The following is an 18,575-nucleotide window of genomic DNA, read 5'->3' as shown; positions in this document are numbered from 1 at the left end:
TTGCCTTGGAAACGAACCAAGATCATATTGTCATTTTTGAGGTTGCACCCCAAGTACTGCATTTTGGACTCTTTTGTTGATTATGAGGGCTACTCCATTTCTTCTATGGGATTCTTGCCCACAGTAGTAGATATAATGGTCATCTGAGTTAAATTCACCCATTCCCATCCATTTTAGTTCACTGATTCCTAATATGTCGATATTTACTCTTCCCCTCTCCTGCTTGACCATGTCCAATTTACCTTGATTCACAGACCTAACATTCCAGGTTCCTATACAATACTGTTCATTGCAGCGTCAGATTTTGCTTTCATCACCAGACACATTCACAACTGAGCATTGTGTCTGCTTTGACCCAGCCTCTTCATTCTTTCTGAAACTATTAGTAGTTGTTCTCTGCTCTTTCCCAGTAGCATATTGGACAACTTCTGACCTGGGGGACTCATCTTTCAGTGTCATATCTTTTTTCCTTTTTATACAGCTCACGGCAAGTATACTGGGGTGGTTTGCCATTCACTTGTCCAGCAAATTGTTTTTTCAGAATTCTCCACTGTGACCCATCCACCTTGGGTGGCTCTGCATGGCATGGCTCATGGCCTCATTGAGTAACACAAGCCCCCTTACCATTACAAGGCAGTGATGAATGAAGGGGGATTTATAGACAAAGAATATTTGGAAGATTTCAGTGGGTGGATATTGAGCTAACACAGAAATTAGATTTTCAATCAAACTCACACAAATCAGAGATTTTAGCTAATATCAAGTTTTACTAAAAAATTTAAGTATATGGGTAATCATGCAAGCTCTAAATGAAATAGAAGAATGAAATATCCCACATGGTTTCCTGGGTCCTTCCATGTGACATTACGCACATACATCTGGCCCAGAATAATAGATAAAGTCTCTAAATGAGTTTTGTGGGCTTATTCACATAGCAAAGAATGTTGAGGTTATGAAATATCTTCATTCTATACTCCAGAGAGTTGATTCATTTATGTGGCATTCTCCAAGGATCCATCTTTCAAAATTTTTAGATCCTGTGTTTATTTGCTACAGGTAATACTTTGGCCAGAGATATCTTACAAAGGGACATCCTATAGGTTAGGTATTTTCCTCCTAGCAAATCTCACTAGTCTACTTACATATAGGTCCAGTTGACAGGCCTCAGGCTAGATCATTGGCTCTCTTTCCTTAGAGTAGGCATATCCCATTGGAAAGGGAGGAAATGCTTTTAGTCCAGCTGCTCAACTCCTTCCTCTCAGAAATTTGGTTGAATTTAAAGATACACTTTTTGTGAATTTATGCAAAAGAAAAAACAAGCACACAAAAGAAGGGAAAGCAAACTGGAAAATCACTATAGGAAGTCCATCAATTAGAAACTCAAGATATAAGAAAGACAGTGAAATCACAGTGATTCACAGCTCTTCAGAAAACAATATTCATATAGTCATAAAAATGTAAACAGATTTATAAATTTAAAATTTAGCCATGATTATAGAAGGTAAATGGGTAAATACATATAATTTTGGAATTGAAACAGTAGGTGAGCTGAAAGAAATAATGTGGATAATGAAATTTTTATCTTACAAAGTCGAAATCTACTGTCCATATTGATAAGGCAGAGAATAAAGGAACTAGTAAATTATTTTAAGTCATAAAGTTAATGAATTTTGAACTAATAGTGGTAAAAGTCAATTGGGAGGATTGGTAGGGTAGGAGAGAGAAGGAAAAGTGGTGTAAGTCAAGTCCTCAAAAATCATCACGGTATTGTCAGAAGACAAATGTTATATGAAGGAAAATAGTTGTTTTCTTAATATATGTAACAGAATAATCTCCTTGATGTGCAAGGAGTATCTACAAACTAAGAAGAAAGAAGAAAATATCAACAAGATAGAGAAAAGGGCTAAGAAAATGAATAGGCAGTTTATCCAAAAATTTTTTTAAATAACTAAAAATGACCAAAAAATTACATGTTGCTCAATTTTATTTGGATTTAAAGGCTTTAAAGGCTTAAAGAGTAAGTCAATGAAATAAAATTTTTTAACCTATAAAGTTGGCAGAGACAAAAAAATAATGACAGTCAGTGTTGTAAAAGATCTGGGGAAATAGAAACTTTCCTAAATGTTTATAATTTAGGCAGCAATATAAACATATGTACATTTAAAATATGCTTTTTATTTTAGAACAGTTTTAGATTTACAGAGGAAGCTGGACAGAGGCTATGGACAGAGGAACCTGGTGGGCTGTAGTTCATGGGATCGCAAAGAGTCGGACACAACTGAGCAGCTAACACTTAAGTTTACAGAGAATTTGTGATGATACTTCAGAGTTCCTATACCCACCACACACAATTTCCCCTATTAGTAACAACTAAAGATATTATGGTACATATGTTGCAGTTAATGAGCTAGTATTAATACTAATGGGCCAAACTTCAGATATCCTTAGTTTTTACCTCATGTCATTTTTCTGTTCAGCATCCCACCCAGGACATCATATTACATTTAGTCACCATGTCTCTTTTAGGCTTCTCTTGGCTGTGACAGTTTCTCAGGCTTTCCTTGCTTCTGGTGGCTTTAAGGATTTTGAAGAGTACTAGTCAGATATTTTGTAAAATGTTCCTCAAAGGGAATTTCTCTGATGTTTCTCTTATGATCAGACTGGTGTTAGGAGGAAGACCACAGAGGTTAAGTGCCATTTCAACACATCATATCAAGGGTATGTACAATGCTAGGAACATAGCTTGTCACTGTCAATGTTGACCTGTCAACATTACTCCACTATAAAGTCACTCTTTTTCACTCCATTCCCATACTGTCCTTTTTGGAAAAAAGTCACTTTGGGTAGCTCACACTTAAAATGTTTTTATGTTCCACCTTCTTGATATAAATGATTTGTAATTCTTCTGTATTCTTTGTACTTTTATATGTTTTCAAAGTTTTACCTTTTCCAGAATGTCATATAGTTGGAATCATTTCAGATTGTATGTATGATTTCAGATTGGCTTCTTTGACTTAGAAATATGCATTGAAGATTTATCCATGTCTTTCTGGTCTTGTTAACTCGTTTACTTTTATCTTTTGTACCACAGTTTATCCATTCATCTATTAAAAGATGTCTTTGTTGCTTCTGGTTTTGGTCAATGAAAAATCAAAGATGTTATAAACATTCACATGCAGGCTTTTGTGTGACCATAAATTTGTAAGTTTTCAGATTACTTTGGTTAAATGCCTAGGAAGGTAATCATATCACATGGTAAAACTGTATTTTGTTTTATAAGAAACTGCCAAATTATTTTCCAAAATGGCTGTACCATTTTGCATTCCCTCCAGAAATGAATTAGAATTCCTGTGGCTCTGCATTCTCACCAGCCAGGAGTTTTTGGATTTTAGCCATTCTAATAGGTGTGTAATGCTTTATAGAGGACAATTTAGTGCTGGTTCTGAAAATTTTAAATGCGAATATCATTTGACACATATAGGGATTTATGCAATATAGAGTTACAAGCATGTATAAATATATTTATGTGTGTTTATAAAGCAAGTCATAGCACTCTATACAGAGTAGGATTCCATTTGCTTAACAAATATACATGCATAGGACATTTCTGTTGGAGCCTAATAGAAATCATTACCAGTGATTTCCTCTGGAGCAGGAAATTGAGACGATTTAAGTTGGAATTGTGGTGAGGAAGGCAACAAGAAAAAGAGACTAGTTATTTATTACTTTATACCTTTCTGTAGTGTTTCCATTCAACAATAATATATTATCTTTTTATAAAAAGATTTAAATGCTTTACATTGGCTTAAGTGAACATTGGCTTAAATTTATATTGACTTAACTTCTAAAAATAGAAAGTTCTCTTCCTGTGATCTGAAAATTATAAACTGAGGTTATTTCAAGCAAAATAATTCACTTTTACATTTACAAATTAAGTTCAATTTTGCTCAGAATTCAAATTGTGAATTTTAATAAAATTTATGTTAAAATGATATATGGACAGTGTCCTTAAAACTTATAGCACCTTTCTAGCGTCTGAGACTCTTCTACTTTTTTCCAGAAACTCCTTCCAACAGCTGTGTGTGTGAGTTCAGTCGCTCAGTTGTGTCCAACTCTTTCAGACCCAACAGACTGTAGCAGGACTATAACAGGCTCCTCTGTCCATGGAATTTTCCAAGCAAGAATACTGGAGTGGGCTGCCAATTGCTACTCCAGGGGATCTTCTTCACCCAAGGATCGAAACTGCATCTCCTGGGTCTCCTGCACTGTCATACAGATTCTTTACCATTGTACCACCTGGGAATTAGACCCATCATTTTTAGAGTTTGGAAAGCAGCCTAAGGTTGTTGGATGAATGACTCAACCTACAGATAAGCATAGATAAACTTGACCTAATAGCTGTACGAGGAATTCAGTAAAAAATACTTTGTAGGAAAATAGAATTGAGAAGTTGGGAAATCTCTTTACTGAACATAATAGAAAGTAACCCATTAAGCAAATTTTCAGCCATGTCAATCAGTCATCTGACTTGTTCATGTGTTTTTAACAAAGCTTAAATGTACAAGGATTCACTGATTTCCTTTTTTCAGAACAGTGCAACACATTTCATCTCAGTTTCCTGTGCTGACTCTTCTACTGAGGACAATTCTAAGAGAAACCAGCCAAAGATGAGAGGTTTGGTCTCCAAGGGAGTTAATGAGTTTCTTTTAAAAAAAACTTCAGCATTTCCCTTACAAGTAAACACTAAAATAGAACAAGCATCTTAAAATCCTTCCAGTTGCAACCAGCAGCCCTTGAGTTCTGGACGTAGCTGAGACAAGTGTGAGAATTCAAATGACTCAGGGTAGGACCTGCACACTGATTGCAGTACAGCCTGCTCTATATGTGCCGCAGTGTTCATAAAAAGCAGGACTTTCTAAGTGAAAGCCACGTTAAATTTTTTAAAAATAATGAATAAGTATAAATATATAAGTAACAACTACTAATTTTTTTCTTTTCTTCTTTTTGTTTTTGCCACTAATTTTCAGAGAAATGTAGCTTTTGAGTTGCAGCAGCAACTGATAGAGCCAATTATATAAAAATGTTTTTATCATAGGCCGAATTGTGTCCCCTTAAAATTCATATGAAGCCCTTACCCCAGTATCTCAGAACTGCATTTAGCAATAGGGCCTTTTCAAATGGCTAATTAAGTTAAAATGAGGCCATGAAGTTCGGCCCTAATCCTCTCTGATTAGTGTCCTTATAAGAAGAGCTTAGGACATATAAAGAAAAACCAGGGGCACGTGAACACACACAATTTTTTAAATTAAATAATAAAGACTCTGTAAGGACATAGTGAGAAGGCTGCCATCTACAAGCCAAGAAAAGAGGGCTCAGAATGAAACCAGGCCTCTGAAACCTTGATCTTAGCCTTCCAACCTCCAGAACCATGAGAATATAAATTCCTATTATTTAAATCCCCCAATCTGTGGTATTTTGTTACAACAACCCTAGCAAACTAATATATTCACGGAACGTTGAGGGTCCTTAGGAAGAATTCTAGCTGAGAGTCAGAGGGCTGAATGTATTTAGTTGTAAATGTCTAAGAATAAAATGTATTTTAGAAGACGGTTTTCAAGACAGTACAAGTGAGAAGAAGCAAGCATGCCATGTTACCCTGGCCCTTCTTGAAGAATAAAGGAAGTGATTCATTGTTAGGGTGGGGAATGCAGCCAGAGGCACCCCAGCATGCAGACCCTTGTGCGCTGGGCATGCCCCCTCATGCTAATGACAGCCACACAAAAAGAAAACTAAGCCCAGTCTCCTCCCCAAAGAATGCCAGAACCAATAATGGTTACTTCCAAAAAACACAAGTGTATAAATAACTCAGCCAAGGCCCCTTATCATGATACTTTCGAAGTGTAATTTCCAACATGAAGGCTCCACATAATTTCAATGTCTAAGGTTTAATACTCACAGAAAGCATCTGAGAAATAAGTGGCATGTTTTCTCATCCAGTCTTTTCCTAAGCAACTTATAGTTTTGATATCTGGCATTTTCAAGCTCAAAACTAAAACCAGATCAAAATTTTGATTGTACTAAATGACCTCAGTCATCACACAATCCTGGTTGATTTTAAGTATATCAATCCCTTTTGAATTTTTTTCCTTCCAAATACTAGAATTGTCTAGAGGAATAAATTAAAAAGGGAACAAATACTCAGAAATGAGACTGTGGGTAGAAAGATTAAAGTCTCCCGTGAAGGAGGACTACATAACAGGATCCAGTCAACTTCTGCAGAATGTAGGCGTTAAAAACTACTTGCTAATTGATCTCAGCCCATTTCCAACTGAGGCCATGTCCTCCAGCCCAAGACAAAATACCTACAAATATTGGCCTGTTTCAAAGATCTTGGTTGAATTCAAAGTAGGGAATGAATGATGTAACCAGAGAAACATAGCTATAAATTACTTTTTGAAAAATAAAATGTTTTGCCTTAGCTAAGGCACTTCTGTACTACCATTATTGTTGTTTAGTCACTAAGTCCTGTTTGACTCTTTGCCACCCCATGGACTGCAGCATGCCAGGCTTCCCTGTCTTTCACCATCTCCTGGAGTTTGCTCAAATTCATGTCCGTTGAGTCACTGATGCTATCTAACCATCTCATCCTCTGCTGCCCTCTTCTATTGCCTTCAGTCTTTCCCAGCATCAGGGTCTTTTCCAATGAGTCAGCTCTTCACATCAGGTACCCAAGTATTGGAGCTTCAGGTTCAGCATCAGTTCTTCCAATGAATATTCAGTACTGTACTGTCATAAGGAATGTGAATTACTTCCAGCACATCCAGTGCCAGAGTAACCACAGTAAGCATCACTGGCTACTCGTGTGACACCAGGAAAGTTGTGGTTGCAGTTGTGGTATGGAAATGACGGAAATTTTTGCCTGCCTGGGTGATACCTGCCTAACTTTTCAGGGAATGTAAGTTTATTGAGCACTTATTATACAAGGCCTATGTTAAGTACTTCACTTACATTTTCTGAGTTAATCGTTGAATAAAAAAATGTAGTTTTTTCCAAGTTGCTCAGAAAATTAGGTAATTCGCCCAGAATGACTGATCTGAAAAGTTGTGGATCCAGGAAAGACACCCAGATTCATCTGTTCCAAATCATTCTCTCTCACAAAAGCTTTTTCTTTCTGCTGTGATCATTCAGATGTTTTTTTGTTTTTTTTTAATGCTCTATTTTGCAGCCTATTTAAGAGCACACATTCTAAATACATAAATTCTGACCAGCATGTCCTAAGTAGATGTGGCATACCTAGATTCAAGTGTCATTGTTTTATTGTAATTTCAGTTACTTATTTGGGCCAAGAGTCGGACAGGACTGAGCGACTAACTTCAGCTTTTTTTTTTCACTTCAGTTACTTATTTAGTGCACAAATATCTTAGATAAGTCTTCCCTGGTGGTGCAGACGGTAAAAGCATCTGCCTGCAATATGGGAGACCTGGGTTCGACCCCTGGGTCGGGAAGATCCTCTGGAGAAGGAAATGGCAACCCACTCCAGTACTCTTGTATGGAAAATCCCATGGATGGAGGAGCCTGGTCGGCTACAGTCCATGGGGTCGCAAAGTGTCAGACACGACTGAGCAACTTCACTTCACTTCTATGTTAAATAATGAAAAGGAGGAGGTACCTCCTCCAACAAATGGAAAGTGTCTTCATTCAAGAAATATATGACTTTGTATAATCTAAATATTAATAAGAGGATGGCTTAGTTTGGATTTCTTCAGAGCAAAACCTGAGATGAGAATTCAAGTGCAAGTCAGACTTCAAGAATGTACTTACAGTTATCAGAGGGGAAAGGGTGAGGTGGGGAAAGATTGGGAATTTGAGATGGACATGTACACACTGCTGTATTCAAATAGGTAACCAATAAGAACCTACTGTGTAGCACAGGGAACTCTGCTCAATACTCTGTCATAGCTTAAATGGGAAAGGAATTTGAAAAAGAATAAATAATACTGCTTGTATAACTGGATCACTTTTCTGTACACCTGAAATTAACACAACATTTTTAGTCAACTATGCTCCAGTTTAAAATTTAAAGATTTTTTTAAATGTTCACTTATCAGCCAAAAAAAAAAAAATCAAGTACAAGTAATTTGGAAGGTATGGGAAAAGCCATAAGGGAGTGAGGAATTGATGTCTGGAAAGGAAGAGACCAATAAAGGGTGAGGTATTAACCAATCCATCTACCGCAGCAAGCGAATGGAGTTTAATCCTGCAGGGAAATGCTGGCAAAAGCCATATTTCAATTCATCTCTACTGAGAGGCAATGGAGCTGAAGTGTTTATACACCAACTGCTCAGAGTCCTGGTAGGGGCTACCTTTGGGGTAGTGAATTCCCTGGTGACTCCTGCCTGCCCTGTGCCTGCCTGTGAGTGATGCTTCTGCATTTCCAGGAGAGGATGCCCTCAGGCACAGAGATGGAGATATGGGCAGTTGGAAGTGAGCTGGATGTTCTGGAGGGGATGGGCAGGTCAAGGACAACTTCTGCTACCAAAGGAAATGATTATTTGTTTCATGTGCTAATTTCAGAAGCTTGTGTTTGACTGTCAGATCATAACTATGAAAGTAGTAATCAGCTGAAATTTAGAAGGTTAAATAAAAAAGAAACCGGGATTCTGAGGTGGGTAACGTTAAGCAGAGGTATTTGGTACTTAAATTCTGGAGAAGTCCCATGCCTTCGTTAAGAGACTAGTTTTCTTGTTTTATAGAGCCCCTCTTCCTACATCTCACTGCTTTCTGAAAGTAAAAAGGAGAAAAGAAAGCACTGATATGTATTGAGGAGAAGGGCTGTCACCAAAGGAAAACCAGGAAAAATTAATCTCTTCTTGAAAAAGGCAAGGACTTGCTACAAAATTTGGATACTGAATGCCTTACACAGATAGAAGAAGTCAGATGATTGAGTCCTAAGAGTTACCAGAAAGAGATAAGAAAGAGAGAGAAATCAATGATAAAATTCTTGGAATTTTTTGTATGTGGGCTGTCATAATGCCAGACATACAGCTCAAGATGTCCACTGACTGGTGGGACTGGGGCAGAAAAACAAAACTAAAAGAAAAATTACATGAGAAAGGGTAAAATATTAACTGTATTGCTAGTGGATAGACAGGATAGCTTAGAAGAGTGGATATTTACTTACCTTTGTTGACGAGAAAAGTGGCCAAAGAGAATGGAGTCAAGGATAGATCCAGGGCAGCTGAAATGAAAACGGACTACCTTGCTTGTCACTTTGGCCCCAACTCTTTCTCATCTCCAGCCACTTGGCCATCCTTGTTCTGTATCAAATATGTTAACCTTCTCCTATCTCAGAGGTCAAATTTCCAACATCCGTTGGATTATTGAAAAAACAAGAGAGTTCCAGAGAAACATCTATTTTTGCTTTATTGAATATGCCAAAGCCTTTGACTGTGTGGATCACAATGAACTGTGGAAAATCCTGAAAGAGATGGGAATATCAGACCACCTGACCTGCCTCTTGAGAAATCTGTATGCAGGTTAGGAAGCAACAGTTAGCAACATGGAACAACAGACTGGTTCCAAATAGGGAAAGAAATATGTCAAGGCTGCATATTGTCACCCTGCTTATTTAACTTATATGCAGAGTAAATCATGAGAAACCCTGGATTGGATGAAGCACAAGCTGAAATCAAGTTTGCCAGGAGAAATATCAATAACCTCAGACATACAGATGACACCACCCTTATGGCAGAAAGTGAAGAAGAGCTAAAGAGCCTCTTGATGAAAGTGAAAGAGGAGAGTGAAAAAGCTGGCTTAAAACTCAACATTCAGAAAACTAAGATCATGGCATCTGGTCCCATCACTTCATGGCAAATAGATGAGGAAACGGTGGAAACAGTGACAGGCTTTATTTTCATGGGCTCCAAAAACACTGCAGATGGTGACTGCAGCCATGAAATTAAAAGACACTTACTCCTTAGAAGAAAAGTTATGACCAACCTAGAGAGCATGTTAAAAAGCAGAGATATTGCTTTGCCAACAAAGGTCCATCTAGTCAAGGCTGTGGTTTTACCAGTAGTCATGTATGGATATGAAAGTTGGACTATAAAGAAAGCTGAGCGCTGAAGAATTGGTGCTTTTGAACTGTAGTGTTGGAGAAAACTCTTGAGAGTCCCTTGTACTGCAAGGATATCTAACCAGTCCATCCTAAAGGAAATCAGTTCTGAATATTCATTGGAAGGACTGATGTTGAAGCTGAAACTCCAATACTTTGGCCACCTGATGTAAGGAACTGACTCCTTTGAAAAGACCCTGATGCTAGGAAAGATTGAGGGCAGGAAGAGAAGGGGATGACAGAGGATGAGATGGTTGGATGGCATCACTGACTCAATGGGCATGAGTTTGAGTAAACTCTGGGAGTTGGTGATGGACAGGGAGGCCTGGTGTGCTGCAGTTCACGGGGTACCAGTCTGACACGAGTGAGCGACTGAACTGAACTGAACTATCTCAGGGCTTTTGCTTTTGTTGTTCCCACTTCCCCTGAATATTCCCAGTGCTGGTTTCCCTGCCTCCTACATATCTTTACCCAAATGACAGCTTCTCCAGGCCTTCCCTGACTACTTTATTGACACTATATCCTTTTAGCATCCCCTGTGCCTCATCCCTGGCTTATTTCCTCCACAGCACTTTGTACCTTCTAACATATGATATAATATAATATATAATTCAATTTAACATTCAGTTCAATTCAGCCGCTCAGTTGTGTCTGACTCTTTGCGACCCCATGGACTGCAGCACGCCAGGCTTCCCTGTCCTTCACCAACTCCCTGAGCTTATTCAAACTCATGTCCATCAAGTTGGTGATGCCATCCAACCATCTCATCCTCTGTCATCCCCTTTTCCTCCTGCCCTCAATGTTTCCCAGGATCAGGGTCTTTTCCATTGAGTCAGCTCTTTGCATCAGGTGGCCAAAGTATTGGAGTTTCAGCTTCAGCAGCAGTCCTTCCAGTGAATATTCAGGACTGATTTCCTTCAGGATTGACTGGTTGGAGCTCCTTGCAGTTCAAGGGACTCAAGAGTCTTCTCCAACACCACAGTTCAAAAGCATCAATTCTTCAGTGCTCAACTTTTTAGTTCAACTCTCACATCCATACATGACTACTGGAAAAACCATAGCTTTGACTAGATGGACCTTTGTTGGCAAAATAATGTCTCTGCTTTTTAATATGCTATCTAGATTGGTCATTACTTTTCTTCCAGGGAGCAAGCGTCTTTTAATTTAATGGCTGTAGTCACCATCTGCAGTGATTTTGGAGCCCTCAATATTAAAGTCTCTCTGTTTCCACTGTTTTCCCATCTATTTGCCATGAAATGATGAGACTACATACCATGATCTTAGTTTTTTTGAATGTTGAGTTTTAAGCCAGCTTTTTCACTCTCCTCTTTCACTTTCTTCAAGAGACTCTTTAGTTCTTCACTTTCTGCCATAAGGGTGGTGTCATCTGCCTGTCTGAGGTTATTGCTATTTCTCAGAGCAATCTAGTTTCCAGCTTGTGTTTCATCCAGCCCAGCATTTCGCATGATGTACTCTGTATATAAGTTAAATAAGCAAGGTGACAATATACAGTCTTGATGTACTCCTTTCCCAGTTTGGAGCCAGTCTGTTGTTCCATGTCCATAATGTTATGTAATGTAATAATAGCTTATTTTTAAGCATCTGTCTATCCCCACTGTCAAAGGCTCCAGGGATGTTTAGCACTCTGTTCAATGCTGTATCCCCAACACCAGGCACATCGCCTGACATAGAAAAGGCCTTTGGCAAATATTTGCTAAATGAATGTTCTATTCAGCAAGTATTTGATTGTGAGCTTCTGAACAATAGGGTGTTCTTAGTGGGGAGGAGCTTGTACCTAAGTGAGATGCAGTACATGAAACACAGGCGACAGAGTTTAGGTCTCAGAGCAGACAAATTGAATTTGAATCTCACATGTCCTAAGGCAGAACTACCAGTCTCTGAGCCTCTGTTTCCTCTTGTGTAAAATAATTTCATCACCCTGACTTTGTAGGTTACCATTAGGATTAAGGAGTGAACAAGTGTGCTATCAATAGTGTGGTCTACTTCAAATTCAAAAATTAGAGGTCATCAGTACTATAATATCAATTGTGGATCTGGCTAAGAATCACTTACTGATGTCATCATTTTGGTTCTTCCCAAACAATCCGTTTGGTTGGTTTTTGAAGCCCTGAGTTACAGAGTTTATTGATTCTGGAAAGGCTCATGGTGTCGGGAAGACTCCTTGTAGCATCCTGCTGGAGACTATTGTACAATAAGCACCATGATAAAGACTTTAGGCCAAGGATCTCTGAGTGGGACCTGTTTCCTGTGCATGTTTTTGAATGTTTATAAGTGCGGTGCTGGGAAACCTTACAATTTCAGATCAGTTGTGATCTGCCTTGCCATGTCACTGCTCTGCTTCTTACTCTGTGCTGAATAAGGATGGCTTTCCTTCTCTGACCAAGAGGACTGCAGATCCATCAGCCAGATGAAAACTCTCTTCCTGAAAACAAGCAGGCAGATTTCTCGCACTCTCTGAAGTGGAGGTCACTCTAAAGCTGCCAAATCCTTGGACTGTAGAGTAACTGTTTTGATTTCCAAGTCCCTCTTGACTGCCGTGAACAAATACCTGGCTTATGATCAAGAATATCCTTAGTTAGGCATATAGGTGACAATGTCAGTAGAAATTTTTGAAGTCTGTTTGTTATTTTTTTAAAAAAAGGAAAAAGGATCCTGCTTTTGAAAACAAAAATCACAGTTTCACTGGTCCTGCATTGCTTCGTCAGCCTAGGACATTGTGTGCCACTGTACTAAAATCGCCATTCTGCAAAATTGGCACTGGTAGCTAGCAGTCAAATCTGAAATGTTTCAGGCAATAGAGTTCCTTTGGAATCTCTCCCACATACCAATACATCTCTTGATCTTGAGAAAACATTTCCCGATATTCAGGAACTTTTCCATTGTTTCTCGCAATGTCCCCCAAAGGACACATACAGCTTCCCGAGACCTCTTGACGCCCACAGAACCTTCCCATACTAAGTGCTGGCTGCTCAGAAGTAAGCTGGCCAGAATTCACTGGGGACTCAGATGTGAACACTTGTTCCATAGACTTTTTGCTTTTCTAAGATTTTAGAGGTGAAGCAAGGGCCTGAGAATTTTGCTGCATTGAGTGAAAATTTTGTGCAGGGAGTTCTTTCCTGTTCTGTCACCATAATGATGTCATCAACAGAACATTGTCTCTACTGCATCCTAAGTGAGGAGCTCACTGCTACTGAAAGAGTTAAATTTTATGGGAACCCAGAGTAATTTATGTAATCTGTGGTATGTATGTTTCTTCTGTCAGCCTACTCATTCTTCTTAAATTTAAGCATTCTTGAAGACACACAAGTGGTGTATGATCTGATACAATATTATCAGAGTCGACAGCTCTGAACAAGTTATTTTTCCCACAGTATGTTCTTGAACATTAACTCTGTGAGATGCCCCATGGAAAAGAAGGTTTGCTAAGGCCAAGTGACTTTAGAAATTCTGTATCATCTAATCCATTTTTTAAGACTTGCCACATATATTAGCACATTAAATGACCTTAAAAGAGCTACTAAAAAGAAATGTTTCACTTGACTTATTCTCACATTTGCCTTTTTATTTTTTGGACCACAGCTCTCCTTTTCTTTTGTTATATCTGATAACATTCTGTATGTCTAGCAGGTAGTTCAGGAAACTCAACTTGGGTGACACTGTTCTAAATACAGTAAACATAACTAACTGCTGTTGTGAGGTTAGAGTTCTCAAAACTGTAGCCTTAGAGGTTTCGGTAACCCCCAAATGGAATTGTTTTAAACAGGGATCTGCAAACCTTTTCTATAAAGGAACTTGGCAGTAAGTATTTTAGACTTCGTGTGACAAATGTTGTTGTTTAGTCGCTAAGTTGAGTCTAACTCTTTGTGACCCTATGAACTGTACCCCTCCAGTTCAGGCCTCCAGCCTCCTCTGTCCATGGGATTTCCCAGGCAAGAATACTGGAGAGGGTTGCCATTTCCTTCTCCAGGGGATCGTCGTGACCCAAGGATGGAACCTGTGTGTTCTGCCTTGTGGGCAGATTGTTTACTGCTGAGTCACCAGGGAAGCCCAATCATTTGTGTGACATATAGCCTCTGTCAAGACTATTCAATTCTGGTTGAGTGTGAAATTAGCTGTAGACAATTTCCAGACCAATGAGCATAGCTGTATTCCAATAAAACTTTACAAAAACGGATGGCAGCCTCAATTTGGGCCAGTTTGGGCTGCAGTTTGCAAACCCCTGTTTTAGACAGAGGCAACCACCTCTTACACACAGTTCAGTTATCTGATACCTTAAGAATACATGTAGGATGAAAAAAAGTTTATGGTGATTTTGTTCTGCAGCCAAGCCTGGTCTGCTTTAACATTTTAGGAGACTGGAAACTGATCTTAGTTCACTCAGATCAGTATCTAAAATCCCTCTGTGGTCAAGAGAAAGTTCAGAACTTGTCTGCTCTTTGAAACTAAGAGAACAAGGCATAAGGTAAGTACCCTGGTGCCTTTAAAGCCATTTGCTATTTTGCTTTAGTTCTCTCCAAATGGCTAACCAACAATTTCCTGGTAAAAAGGGAGGAGATTTACCAGTAGGACTCCAAGCTTCCTTTTGGATCTTAAGTAAAACAGGGAGGTGTTTAGGAAAGGAAATCTGCAATAAGTCCTGGAAAATACCAAACCTGTGGTTATTTTAAGTCAAGCCCTACTGCAGAATCAACAGTGTCCATTAAGCACAAGGGACCACCCACCCAAGGAGCATCCAAAGATAATAATCTATGAGCAAGGAGACCACAAAAATGCAGATGCTGAATTTCTGGCAGGACCTTGCTATTCATGTTTAAAAAAGTGATTGTCCCTTAGATACCAACCATTTCACTAGCTTTATGCTTGGCAAGGTTTCTGTTTATCGATGCTTTATCTTTGTACCACTCTGTTTTTAACTCTTTATGGTGAAAGCATTTTGATCCCCTGCAGAAAAGTGTTAAAAAGTGGGCAGAGCTTTATAAAAAGCTTCTAGACTAACAGAATGAAAGAATTTTAGTCCTGGGAGCAGCCTGAAAATACCTAGTCTACCAACATTAAAAAGATCGACTCTTTAGGCACATTGCCCAAGATACAAAAGGATCAGTGATTGGATGTGAGAGCCAGGTTTCCCGAGTCATTCTCAAGGCTGTTCAGAGGACAGAGCTCCAAAACTGCTGTCCTAGACCTTGTGAAGTTTCTGTCACCAGGTCCCTGAACAGGCTTCTGGCATACTTGGAAAATAGTTAAGGCTTAGATACTAAGATACACGCATTCTCAAGTAGCAGAGATATTTTGGCTAAACCTAAACTGGGAAAGAAAGTCTGTCTGTTAATGCAAAACTGATGATCTGCAAACCTCCAGCATGAACCGGTGTACACAGTGGGAAGGTGGTGCTGTTGGGAGTAAGTTTCGAGTGCAGGTCCCTGGGGTACGTACAGGAAATGGAGAAATTTATATTCCTCTCCTCCTTGAATCCACAAAACTAATATTTGTGCTTTCTACAGACAGAGGCACAGAAGAACTTTTTCCACCAAAGACTTTATGAAATTTGGATTTCAAACAGTACAAACTAGAGGTCCAGAGCTGGGGAGAATGGCGTTCTTTCATTTCATCTTGATCACTATGAAAGTTCAAGGGAAGCCAGTACAATTTGGCATCCTGATGGTTTTATAGGCCTCAGGGGCCCAGGAAGACTGCATGCAGGCACGAAAGATATTTTTCATGTAGATGTTGGCACGTTTGAAGTGGCCGCTCAAGAAAACTTGAGGTGGCAAGCATCTACAGTGTGTGGATTTTTCCCTGTGATCTTGTGGGAGATACCCTGGGGACAGCAGAGCATGAAGAGATTGGGAGGAGTGGGCTCTAAGACCAGCCCCAGTTATTCACGTGGGGTGATGAGTGGGACCCTGCTTTTAGCCATAGGCTATAGAAGTCTGAGAAGTTTGGGTTATACTTGGCAGTGAAAGTGAAAATGAAAGTCACTGGTGTCCAACTCTTTGCGACCCCATGGGCTATATAGTCCATGCAATTCAGGCCAGAATACTGGAGTGGGTAGCCTTTCCCTTCTCCAGGGGATCTTCCCAACCCAGGGATTGAACCAAGGTCTCCCGCATTGCAGACGGATTCTTTACCAGCTGAGCCACAAGAGAAGCCCATACTTGGCAATATTAAGATTTAAATTCCTCATAGGAATTTTAAAGCACTTTTCCCAAATAAAGGAGAAACTTTAACTTTCTGCAAGTCATGCTTCATATACTGTTATTAAGGAACCACCAAAAAACCCACGAAACTAAAACTTAGTATCTTCATGTGATCGGTCTCAGGGAGGTATGTTTTGTCTGTTCTTGTGTGTTTGTTCAGTATAGCAAATATCGTGTGGTTATTGTTCCCCTCCTTATTTACATTTTAAGTCCTTTTTTCCTCCCCCAAAAGACTGTTTTAAAAGTAACCTGTCTGTTTGTGAGACATCTATTATAATATGGAGAAATATTGTCTTGTTTAACCAATGCAAGAACATAAAGTTACCCAACTTTAGCAGTTGAGAACAACATCCACTCTAAGAAGTTTTTGCAAATAAAGGGTATTGTGTTTTTTCCTTTTAATTGCAAATGGAATAGTCTTTTTGTAAGGTTAAACTTTGAAATGGACCTTCTGTTAAATGCTCAAGAGACTTTCTTTCCAAAGTGAATACTCAGGCTTTGCCCAAGTGGTAGGTCTCTGCCCCCAGATGTTTCGTGTATCCGCTGCTTTTCCCCTCCAGCTCAGCCTCCCCTCCCCACCTACTTGGAATGATTCTTCCACCGCATCTTCATGACACCTCTTAATCCACTTAAAGGTTATTATACCATCCTTGGCCTGGTCTCCCATATGGAGTATCTTTGCAGATGAATCTCTCTTTCCGTTTTTACATCTACAACTCGTGCTTGTGACAGCCGAGTGCACACTCTGCCCTCAGTGACACGCTTGGCTCCCGGAGCTGCATGTGATCAGGAGGCTGACTGCATGTCTGCCGCTTGACAGATCTGGGTGACCCAGCCCTGACGGCAGCCTTCCAGCACCTAGGATGAACTTTCACATTTGAAGCTGTAGTTTTCAAAAGTGGAAGGCGTGGTTGAGCCAGCCATGCTGCCCAAGTTCTAATGCTCATGGAAACCTGGGCTTGCCTGAGCCATCAACCCTGAGAGTCAGGAAAATGCCACACATTCCAGGGCCTGTCATCTTTGCCTGGCTTTGGATTATGCAATCGTTGCTGAAGGCTGGCTTTCACTCAAGCCAAACCAGTCTTCCTCAAGGTGCTTTGAACAGCTGCATGTGTCTCTGCCTCCCCGCTGTTGGTCACAGTGTCACTGCAGCTGAAAGGTCTTCCCAGTCTTCTACAGACTCACCCACTTCCCATCCTCCCTTCAAGCCCCAATTCCAGTTTTATGTCCTTTGTAAGTCCTTTCCCATGCATGCCACCCACAGAGGTCTCACCCTCCTGGAACCTCAAGGAATTCGCTCTCTGTCTCATGTGGAATTCTCTACATTCTCATTTTGTTTGATAATTTGTTTATTTTCCACTCTTGCACTTTCATTTGGCCTTTCTGGTGGTTATGGTTTATTTTCACAGCTAAGTTGTAAAAGAGTTGGTTACCGTGTTACCGTTTCGGGTTTGGAAAGTGCCTTAAGATCTCATCCTGTTATTCAGAGCATTCAGTTATGATTTAGGGCACAGAGTAGGTGGTCAGTGAATATAAGTTGCTGACAGCCACTGTTTCACACCATGCAGCTGGAAGAGAAAATCTCCAGATGTTTCTTTTGTACACTTTTCCTGATTTCCTAGAATTAACTGCTACTTTAATATCATGTGATACAAATGGAGCAAAGTCATTTGATCATAATTCAATAATGAATTCTTCTAGAAGACAGTGTGCCAAGTACTGTGTCATTACTGACCTGCAGGGTTTTGATGAAGAGTCCTAATAGATTTGATTTTCCAGTTTTTCACTTCTTTTAATCATGGTCAAGTTGGTTAACTTTGTTAAACCTCAGCTTTTCTCTTTTTCAATCTGTGTGTGTATTTGTATATTAATTAAAAAATTTAAGTGGTATGCTATAAAATCACAAGATTTTTTTAAAAAGCAGTTTACAAACAGCAAACATTTCTTGGACCTATTTTTTTTCTACCAGACTTTGTATGGAGGTACAAATATATACAAATTTAAAGATCTGTGAGTTTTACCTTCCACATAAATTAATGCTACTCCCTAATGCCATTTTTCTTCATTTTCAAGAAAGCAGCTTAATTCATAACCGACATCTTTAACCTCTGTGTTTTAAAAATTCATGGGCCTGGTAGGAATAAAAATTTGTTTTTCTCATTTGTCGCTATCTACTATAGCATAGCTATGGCCTAATAATTCCACTTTTAGGTCAAGAGTAAGCAGAGATGTACACATAATCA

The 18,575-nt window shown here is 39.4% G+C and overlaps 1 protein-coding gene and 1 long non-coding RNA gene across 17 annotated transcripts in view; one reads left to right on the top strand and one right to left on the bottom strand.

Moving 5' to 3' along the window:
* The window catches only part of LOC145542949 (uncharacterized), a 79,292-nt gene extending 69,988 nt beyond the window's left edge, over window positions 1-9,304 (bottom strand). The window contains exon 1 of the long non-coding RNA XR_014080306.1: window positions 9,182-9,304. This is a non-coding gene — a long non-coding RNA (uncharacterized LOC145542949). The remainder of the gene's footprint in view (window positions 1-9,181) is intronic.
* LOC145542948 (uncharacterized) overlaps window positions 1-18,575 on the top strand; it is a 564,353-nt gene that overhangs the window by 306,506 nt on the left and 239,272 nt on the right. For 3 of the 16 annotated variants that reach the window (XR_014080285.1, XR_014080287.1, XR_014080304.1), the window contains exon 1: window positions 13,262-13,375. The exons of the other annotated variants lie outside the window; for them this stretch is intronic. The gene's annotated coding sequence lies outside the window, so the exon portion shown is untranslated. Of the gene's footprint in view, window positions 1-13,261; window positions 13,376-18,575 lie in introns of those variants that run through there. 16 annotated transcript variants of the gene reach the window in all.

The sequence above is a fragment of the Giraffa tippelskirchi genome, chromosome 3 (assembly GCF_054371585.1).
Source record: "Giraffa tippelskirchi isolate mGirTip1 chromosome 3, T2T-mGirTip1v1.2.pri, whole genome shotgun sequence".
NCBI lineage: Eukaryota > Metazoa > Chordata > Mammalia > Artiodactyla > Giraffidae > Giraffa > Giraffa tippelskirchi.
The sequence above is the reverse complement of the archived record's forward strand: the minus strand, read 5'-3'. Positions and strand labels throughout refer to the sequence as shown.